At 38.5% G+C, this 10,000-nt stretch overlaps 1 protein-coding gene across 1 annotated transcript in view; it reads left to right on the forward strand.

Annotated features, from left to right (window-relative positions):
• LOC133991875 (pro-neuregulin-3, membrane-bound isoform) overlaps positions 1–10,000 on the forward strand; it is a 469,463-nt gene that overhangs the window by 390,124 nt on the left and 69,339 nt on the right. The gene's annotated exons all lie outside the window — the stretch shown is intronic.

The raw sequence follows: 10,000 nt of genomic DNA on the forward strand, positions 1-10,000 counted from the left end.
GGAGTTGTATTATTTTAAAAAAAAAACCTGCTCAGAGGTCAGTTTTAAATAATTTGTTTAATTTGATCTTTAATCTCGGCTCTGCAGCGTCTTTGTCTTTACGTTACTCAGAAAGAGGATTTGTGTTCAGTAGTATAAAAAGATATACTTAAACTAATTTTTAAGCAACATTTAACAATCTTATATTTAAAAAAAATCCATTCTCAAAGAAACAGATGGCGGATTTGAAAGAAGAACGGCAATAACACTCATGGTCAACTCTCTCTCTTTCTAGATAGATAGATAGATAGATGGATGGATGGATGGATAGATAGATAGGTAGGTAGGTAGGTAGGTAGGTAGGTAGGTAGGTGGATGGATGGATGGATGGATGGATAGATAGATAGATAGATAGATAGATAGATAGATAGATAGAAGATAGATAGATAGATAGATAGATAGATAGATAGATAGATAGATAGATAGAGATGGATGGATGGATGGATGGATGGATGGATGGATGATGGATGGATGGATGGATGATAGATAGATAGATAGATAGATAGAGAGATAGATAGATAGATAGATAGATGATAGATAGATAGATAGATAGATAGATAGATAGATAGATAGATAGATAGATAGATAGATATGGATGGATGGATGGATGGATAGATAGATAGATAGATAGATAGATAGATAGATAGATAGATAGATAGATAGATAGATAGATAGATAGATAGATAGATAGATAGATAGATAGATAGATAGATAGATAGATAGATAGATAGATAGATAGATAGATAGATCTTTATTGTCATTGTCACCAGTACAACGAAATTTAAAAGTGCTCACCAGTCAGTGCATCATTCATAAAATAAATTAAATAAATAAAACAAGAAAATAAAAGTTAAATAAATACTATATATAAAAACATAAACATTTGGTCATTGCCCGGCTCTATTGCACAGTCAGTTGTAAGTATTAATTTGCAGCATTGAGTGTAGTGATAACTGTAGGATAAAAACTGTGTTTAAATGTTCAAACAGAGAGTGTCTAGGGTGAGAAGAGTCCTTTATAATGTTCTGTGTAATTCTTCCAGTGTGGGGAGAGGGCAGCCAGTGATCTTTTGGGCCGTTTTCTATATTTCTCTCAACCAACACTTGTCGTGCGGAAGACATGACAGAAAAGCACAATCTCAAGTAGAAGTTGTTAGGGGATGAAAAAGGTGAATGAAAGCACTCAGTAATTTAATGTGTAGTGTGTGTGTGTGTGTAGTGTGTGTGTAGTGTGTGTGTAGGTTTTAGCCTCAGGGCCAGAGAGGAAGATGAGCTCTGAGAGATGTAACCCTGATGATGATTGACAGCTCCTTGTAGTTCCTACTGTGACTCAAGTTGTCGCCATGGCCGTAGCTACCATTGAGGACACCGAGGTCATGTCCTCCGTATTTTTTTTTTCTTGAAGTTTCGTTTCATTGTGAAAATAGCCGACGAGACAATTATCCTTGCATCAACGGACCGTCACGTGATGCGTACTTGCAGATACCGCTGCCATGTCAAAACAAAAGTAGTCATAGGTGGAGCTTTAACAGATCAGCTTTAACAGATCGGACCAATAACTCAAAGGCTGAATTATACAGGATCCAATGTCAGTCCAAATGTTTGACTTGTTTGAATTTACTACCAGAATTTGAATATTGCTCATTTTTATTAATTGCTCTGAAATGTGTTCAGTACTGTTGACTGCACGTAACTTTTCCTCCGTCTTCCATAAATGGTCGTATTTATGAACACACTTCAGGCCCATTTTAGGTTCAAGGCTCTTAAAAAAAAAAACACCACTAATGCGAAATTTGTCCTTGTGTGCGGTAACGAAAAGGCTCCGCTATTTAGTCTGAGAGTGAAAATGATTTCAACCCAGTAACTCCAAACTAAAGGCAAAAGCCAGTTAAAAGTAGTTTCATATGGTTAGGGGTCTCTCTCCGTCTCATTTTGTGTCACTTTGCCTTAATGCTGTGCAGCGAGCAGGAAGTAATGTGAGGGAGGTTACTGTCAAATGGAGGTGAAGGCTGCATTATCTTTGGCGAAAACACAAAAGAACGAGGGGGAAGGAAGTTATCGTTTGTGTGCATTTGCGGGATGTCTAATGGACTGAACACCCACCTGGCTCCCGCTGAATGAATGTCCATAATGCGAGGATGTGGGTAGTTAAGGTTGTAATGATGGGATGAAGTGAAATTAAATTAAAAAAAAATCATTATCCCTTCAAATTCCCTCTCATCAAGCTGTTTTGGGACGCTGTGAATATTACTGTGTACAGAGAAGTTTGTCTAAATATGACATTTACAGCATTGAATTAAATAAATTCCTCTTCCGCAGTTATTATTCTACAGTGGGTTCTAACAGGAGGCTCCTTTTGTTTTTTTAATTTTAATATTGTTTGTCTCGGGTATGTTTTTTTGTGAATGTATGTGTGAGCTCAGAGGTGTGTGTGAGAGAAGCATTTGCATCCACGGATGATTATTTTGGCATGTGTGATGTTTGAAAGGTGCGGTTAACACTTGATCTGTAAATCCGCCATTTTTTTTTTCCATTTTTAAGCTGTGATTAATCTTTAACTTAATGCAGCGATGAAGTGAGGCTTCCATACTGAAGAAGAAGATACTGAGAGATAGAGGGAGAGGGAGTGGTGGTGTGGGGAGTTCGGGTGTTAGTAATAGAAGATTTGAAACGAGTTCATAGCAAAAAGAGGATAGTTGGATATAGAGAAAGCAATTAGGATAAGAGCTAAATGGAAATAAAGGGAGTGAGTCATTCTACGAGTCTGCTCTACAAAAGGCAACAAACAAAAAGCCCTGAATTCCTAATATGGTCACACACACACACACATATACACACACACACAAACACACACACACACACACACACACACAGACACACAGACACACACACAGACACACTCTCACACACACACACACACAGATACACTCTCACACACACACACACACACACTCACACACACTCTCACACAGACACACTCTCTCTCACACACACACACACACACACACACACACACACACACTCTCACACACACACATACACACACACACACCTACACGTACACACAGACACACTCACACACACACACACACTCACACACACTCACACACACACACACACACACACACACAGACACACACAGAGACACACTCACACACACACACACACACACACACACACACACACACACACCTACATGTTGCTTGTTGCTTTACTCTAAGATGGGTTATTGATTCATCGGATCCTCCTCTAAGTTATCATTTTCTCACTTTTTGGAGATGCTGAGGGAGGTTAGCTTAATAATAATCAAGTCTTCTCACCCAAATATAAAATTGGGATGCTGACTTGGTAATATCTCACTGATGCAACATAAGCACGTTAGTCAAAATTGCTTGTTTTTACAAAAAAATGAATGTTTGTGAAAGTCAATATATTTAGTTTTTATTCAATTCATTTTGTAAAGGAAATGTTAAATAGACAAACATGAGTTAAAACTGCATTAATTAATTTTATTCACCATTTGGGAGCAAAGAAACTCCACAGCAATTTCTATTTCTGTTTTCATTAATGTCTGTTTTATTTATATTCAACCAAACTTCTTTTACAAAATTGACTTTTAGCTACATGGGAGCGCTATTTTCTCTTTTTTTCTTCCATGCACCAACAGTTTATATTCAGTATATTCTTGGTTTAATACCAGATTAAACTGGTTTGTTATGTTATCAATAAGAAAAAAGTCAATATTTTAATGATGTCACATAGACATTAACTCTATCATGGTAACATTTAACCTTTGAATGATTATATTCTTGATTAAAGCTGTAGTTGGTAAGTCTTATAAAGTCATATTTGCTAAGACTGTCACTATGTAAAGGCATTGCATGTAACTAGTAAAAAAAAAAAAACACGCTCATTTAGCCCCATCTACTGCTCCTACTGCAAATTAGCAAATTGCCAGAATCCACCGCGACCGGACAACAAGAACCAATCAGAGCCAGGATGGTGTCTGATGGAGTGTCTGACAGCTGTCAATCACTGCTCACGCACACACAGGCCCCTCCCCCTTCCTCCTCAGCTCGGGAGAGCGGCTTCAGGAGCGTAGAGAAAGTAATGGCGCAGCAACAACAATCAGCGAGGACAAAACTACCGATACCTCCGTTACCAACAACAGCATACACGGGCGCATGCCGTCAGCCTCCTCTGGGGGAGGGACTTTGGAGGCAGAGCAGGAGTGCAGTGGAGAGGGAGGGGGAGGGATCTGAAAGTTGTACTTCTTCAAATTTGTCGCTAAGTCCTCTCTCTCCTCAAAGTTACCGACTGCAGCTTTAATCAAATAGTAGTTTTGTCTATAAACTGGTGAAAAATGTCAAGAAATGTTTCCCAAAGCCCAAGCTAATGTCCTCAAATGTCTTGTTTTGTCCTGAGCAACAGTTCATAGCCTGAAGATATTCTCTTTGCTATCATAGAGGATAGTATTTAAAAAGCTGGAACAAGATCATTTTTGCATTTTTTTTGCGATTAATTTCCTGTTGATCAACTGTTAGATTAACTAAATTTGCAGCTCTGGCTTATTCACACATTCAGCAACAGAGACACATTAACATGTAGAGTCGTGTTTCTGTCGCCCAGATGAATGTCAGTCACATATTCACTCTCTCTCCTTTAGCTCTGATTTGATCTCCACCAACCATCAAACATCTGGCTCTTTAGAGGATTAACGTTCCACCATCTTCACCAGCTATAGTCTCTAACTTTGATCTATCTGCTGTTTGGTGATGGGCAGGTTTGCTCACATTGGATTTATTAGAGCTTGCTTGCTGAGACTGTTTAATAAACCATAAAGTCAATGTATCACAAAACCAAGACAGCAATGTAAAATAAGCTAAATATTTGGTAGAGACGAAGAGTTGGTGCTAATTGTCTGTACTGTAGTTTCATTATTACATGTGAGCATTTATACATTACCCAGCTAAATCATTGTTAATATAAAACATGGATTAGGGGAGTGTTGCTCATTCACGTCATGTTTTACTATCAGTGATTTTTAGCTATAAGTATCACCCTCGCTGTGCCTGTTGTTTGGTCTGATTTATGGGATGCAGAGCAGACAGCTCAGATGAAAGAGTTTCTGTCAGGTCAGAATATACTGATACCTTGTTGTCATGGCAACAGCTGCAGGCAAAAAAAACACACAAAAAAAGAAGGGATAGAAAGTAAAGAGAGAGAGAGAGAACAAATGGTGAAATGATGAAAAGGGTCATTGAGAGATGACATTCAGATTCAACACTGACTAAGACAAACATTCAGCAAATAGATTTTAAACACTTTTACACACACAAATATTTATCTGTTATCTGTCAGACACGGTTCAAATTACCTGAAAACCTATTTTGAAAAAATTTAGTGGGAGCTCTAAAGTATAATCCATTTTGTGTCACGGATTATAAATTCAGATTTTCTGTACATTAAAATTCCATAAATAAGTGATAATAATAGTAAAAAAAGACATTAAATACCATTTTTTAAACATTTGTCCCCACTATAATAAACATAATGCTTTGCCTATTCCTTCTGTGGCCATCCATGTGTGGCAGTGCACTCAAATCACTAGTAGAATAACAGCGTTGCCTCCAGGATGTCTCACTATGCAGTCGATGTTGCGTGTTATATCTAGAGTGTGGCTGTTATCTTGCAAGCCTGAGATCACGAGTCAAAGCTGTGAGCTCGCTCTAATGTTGTGTGGAGTGGTTGTTTTTAGTTGTTGTTACTTGAGTGTTATAGAAACACTGCAATCGGGAATTGTTGTACTGTTTCTTCGTGGTACCTGCATGGATGGATTAAATGTTGTTAAACTGTATGTAGTAACAGTAGAAAGTCTTTCCCAGTATCCCCTACAGTTGACCGCACATATCCATATATATATGTGTGTGCATGTTGCATGTTTAGTAAGTGCACCGGGAAATAAAGCTTCCCCCTAAAGCCACTGTGTAATCCCAACTGTGGCTATATGATGCTCCTCTTTGCGTAGGAGACAGGCATGTGACCTAAAAAAAAAAAAAGAAGTATCAGAGCTATTTGACAAACAACTAAACCCCTTTTTGGGCTGAGTGGTATTATTCCCTTAGGTGCTGGCACGGTCATGTTAGATGAGAGTTTAGCCTGTCGCTGTTCCGGTGAGGATGTTTAGAAAACAACATTTGTAAAAGCAGAAAGGTAGATTAAAGAATATCTGTAAGGGTGAAAACTTGGCCGCAGGAGTTAATATGTTTTTTGTCAGTGTGATGAAAGTGCTATAAGAATAAAAAACCTTTTAATACTTTATTTCACTGCACAGAAACAAGCTGTGATCCTAATAGAAAAGTATGTGCAACTGTAAAATGTAGTAAACTTGAAAATATAATGTTACAGAGAGCAAGAGAGAGAGAGGCAAAGAGAGAGAAACTCAAACTCTACTGATGACTGTGTGTGACTTATCCATATTGAATTTGATCAAGGCTGAACATTGGACCACGCAATGCCGTTATTTAGTTTCCCCTCCGCTCCTTCAGAGCCGCCATCTGTCAAAATATGAATTTAATTCCCGTTCTCTAAAGAGTGCCGAGCGCTAATTGGAAATTGCATGTAGAGTATTCTCTGCTCTGCACACATGGAGAGCAAAACTATCAGTCAGTCTGAGATGTGAACATGATGCAATCACTCCTTCATGCCCATCTGTAGAATAATTCATTTTTTATCTGACAGAAGGAAGTAAAAGAGATTGTGTGTATGTGTGTGTGTGTGTGTGTGTGTGTGTGTGTGTGTGTGTGTGTGTGTGTGTGTGTGTGTGTGTGTAAAAGTGCACAAACACAAACATTATCTGCACTGAACAAAGAAAACACATGAGCTTTTGTAAAGGAAAGATATCTTATACAATGCAGCACATAAAGAGTGAATAGAGGCAGAAGTTGTCGTGAGCTGTGCAACTGAAATGTAACATGCACTGCAAACTTTATATATATATATATATATGTTACTTTATAAGGTACTTTATTTGTGTCACATATACAGTTGTACAGTGAAATTCAGTATCTGCATTTAACCCATCCTTAGTACTTGGAGCATATGGTACATTTAGAACATAAATAGAAAGTTCCTCGTCAAATTTAGCACAGAAATGAATCCAAAATAGTAACACAAGCTATAAAAATACAAGATAATAATAAAAAAATATGTGAAATTCTTATATATTTCAGTACTTCTTGTGTTAATATCATAGACTGTATATAAAATGGACGTAACATCCGTGACGTCACCCATTGGTTTGTGGACTGCTGCTTGGAAGCCAATAGTTTCGGATCTGAGCAGCGCCATCTTGAACATTTCCGGTGCATGCTGGGTAAAATAAAAACATGGATTCTACTTATATGGGCATCAGGAGGAGCATGAGGCGCCCTCCTGAACCTGTGAACCAATCAACCTGTCAATCACCACGTAGCCACGCCCTAATGCATACCCTGCTTTATCATCACATATAAAATCAGGGAGGCCAAAATGTCCCAAATGAACATCATACTGCATTGAAGAAGGCTTTAAACTAGCGATTGAGACCATAAACACATTTTGAAAACGTTTACTAAGGTTATAAATCAAGTGAGAAGTTGGTGAATTCTCCATTGACTTGTATAGAGACGGAAGTCCTTTTGACACCAAAACGGTCGCCCCCTGGTGGCCTTTTGATAGAATGCAGTTTTAAGTTACTTCGATGTTGGCATCCTTTCAGAGGACCAGAACTCCCCGCCTGGTTAATATAGATCATATATTTTTGCTACGGTACAAATTTAAATGTTGCATCACTTCAACGATAAGTTTAGATCCAACAATCAGAGACACCTAATATATTATCTTTAAATAATGAGAATAAACATGATACAGGTGATGAAGATCAGTATTTTTCTCCTCACTTGCAAATAAAATAGCAAGTAAGTCTTATTCTCTCTTCTCCAGATAAAAGGCTTTTCACATTCCCACCATTGCATTCCTGCTGTTGTTTAGCTTGTGTCTTTGTATGTTACCTTAATAGCCCTTCCCCTTCCCCTTTACCTCTGCCTGTTTGTCTGCATTTGGGTGCTCGTTCCTCTTATCAGCATGTCAAAAAAGTCACTAATTTTTACCAAAAAAACTGATTATAAAGTGCTTTTAAGGTTCTGTTACTCTTACTATGGTGGTTTAGAGGCTACAGTGTTTGGTCAAATCATAAATAACTGTACATTTGGGTTGTTTAAAGGGCAACTCCACCAATTTTACACATTAAAATCTGGTTACAGGTGTTGGAGAGTACTATTGCATCTAGATAAAACCTTCTGTGGCTGCAGAGGGAGTTGCACAAAGCCTAATATATAGTGTCAAGTGATGTCACCTGACTACAAGGCTAAAAGGGGGTTTGTGGAGTTTGAAAGAAGTGAGGTTACCACACCGCTATAGCCTTGCTTGAGGCTAGTGGCTTAAAGCTACATTAGCCGCTACAACAGGAGCATAACACTACCAAATCTGTATAGTGGAGTGAATCGAGTCGAGGAGCATCGGGTAATAGGTGCCAAGTTTGACAAGGAAGAAGAATGTGTGGAATAAGAAATATACCTGGTTCCACTGCATTGCTTTTGACTCTTTTCTTCTTCTTCTTTTTTTTTTTAAACTGTCCATCATGAGGCCAACGCTGTTATAGAGTGCCACGCTGAATCTTCTCAGCTCTCTTTTTGTGGCAGATTTTTATCAGTAGAGTTTGAGAGAGGATAGAGTGTGTACTGTTTTTATGTAATGACTTATGTTCTTCTTGTTTTACCACTGCTGCAGCATATTTGTCAATTTTATTTGTGTGTAGCCCAATATCACAAATCACAAATTTGCCTCAGGGGGTTTTACCATCTGTACAGAAATATACAGAAATATACAGAAATACAACATCCTCCATTTTTAGACTCCGATAAGGAAAAACTCCTTCTCAGTTATTTTGGTAGCTGAGCATTTTGTATGTACGACACAAATAAAATAAATAACTTACAACAAAAGAAGATCATGAGCATTCAGCCCTGCAGCTGTCAAAAGTTTGGACTCACTTTCTCATTACACTTTCTGTATAATTAGTCACACTGACGCAACATAATCAGCGATGAAGGCTGACATTTTTCCTGATTGACAGATAGGATGTGAAGTACTTCAAGGTAGTCCCGCAGACATGAACCTCAATCTGTCAATGAAAACTGCATAATCAATGGTGTTGATGACAGTGGTTCAGTCAAATAGCATTAGCGCTTTCAATCTGCATTCATCAGAAGATAATTAGCAACTCTGAAAAAAAGGATTAAGTTTTTAGATTTTTTGACTTGGTGTCGCCCACTTTTTTATATCCGTCCTTTAATGACCTGGGTGCCCGGGTCAAATTGACCTAGTCTGTTTTGACTGTTCCTTCTTTCCTCCCTTCCTTCCTTTCTTCCTTCCTTCCTACCTTCATTCCTTCCTTCCTTCCTTCCTTCCTTCCTCCCTTCTGTCCTTCCTTCCTCCCTCCCCCTTCTCTCTTTATTTCCTCCCCCATACCTTTCTCCCTTCCTTCTTTCCTCTGTCCTTTTTTCCCTCCTTCCTCTTTTCCTTTCTCCCTTCCTCCATCCTTCCTTCTTTCCTCCCTCCCTCCAACCTTCCTTCCCTCCTTCTTTCCTTCCCTCCCTCCCTCCCTCCTTCCTTCTCTCTTTCTTTCCTCCCCCTACCTTCCTCCCTTCCTTCTTTCCTTCCTTCTTCTTTTTCTCCCTCCTTCCTTCTTTACTCCCTCCCTCCTACCTTCCTTCCTTTCCTTCCTTCCTTCGTCCCTCATTTCCTTTCCTTCCTTCCTTCCTCCCTCCTTTCCTTCCTCAATCTGCATTCATCAGAAGATAATTAGCAACTCTGAAAAAAAGGATTATGTTTTTGATTTTTTGACTTGGTATTGCCACTTT

This window comes from Scomber scombrus, chromosome 12 (genome assembly GCF_963691925.1).
Source record: "Scomber scombrus chromosome 12, fScoSco1.1, whole genome shotgun sequence".
Classification (NCBI taxonomy): domain Eukaryota; kingdom Metazoa; phylum Chordata; class Actinopteri; order Scombriformes; family Scombridae; genus Scomber; species Scomber scombrus.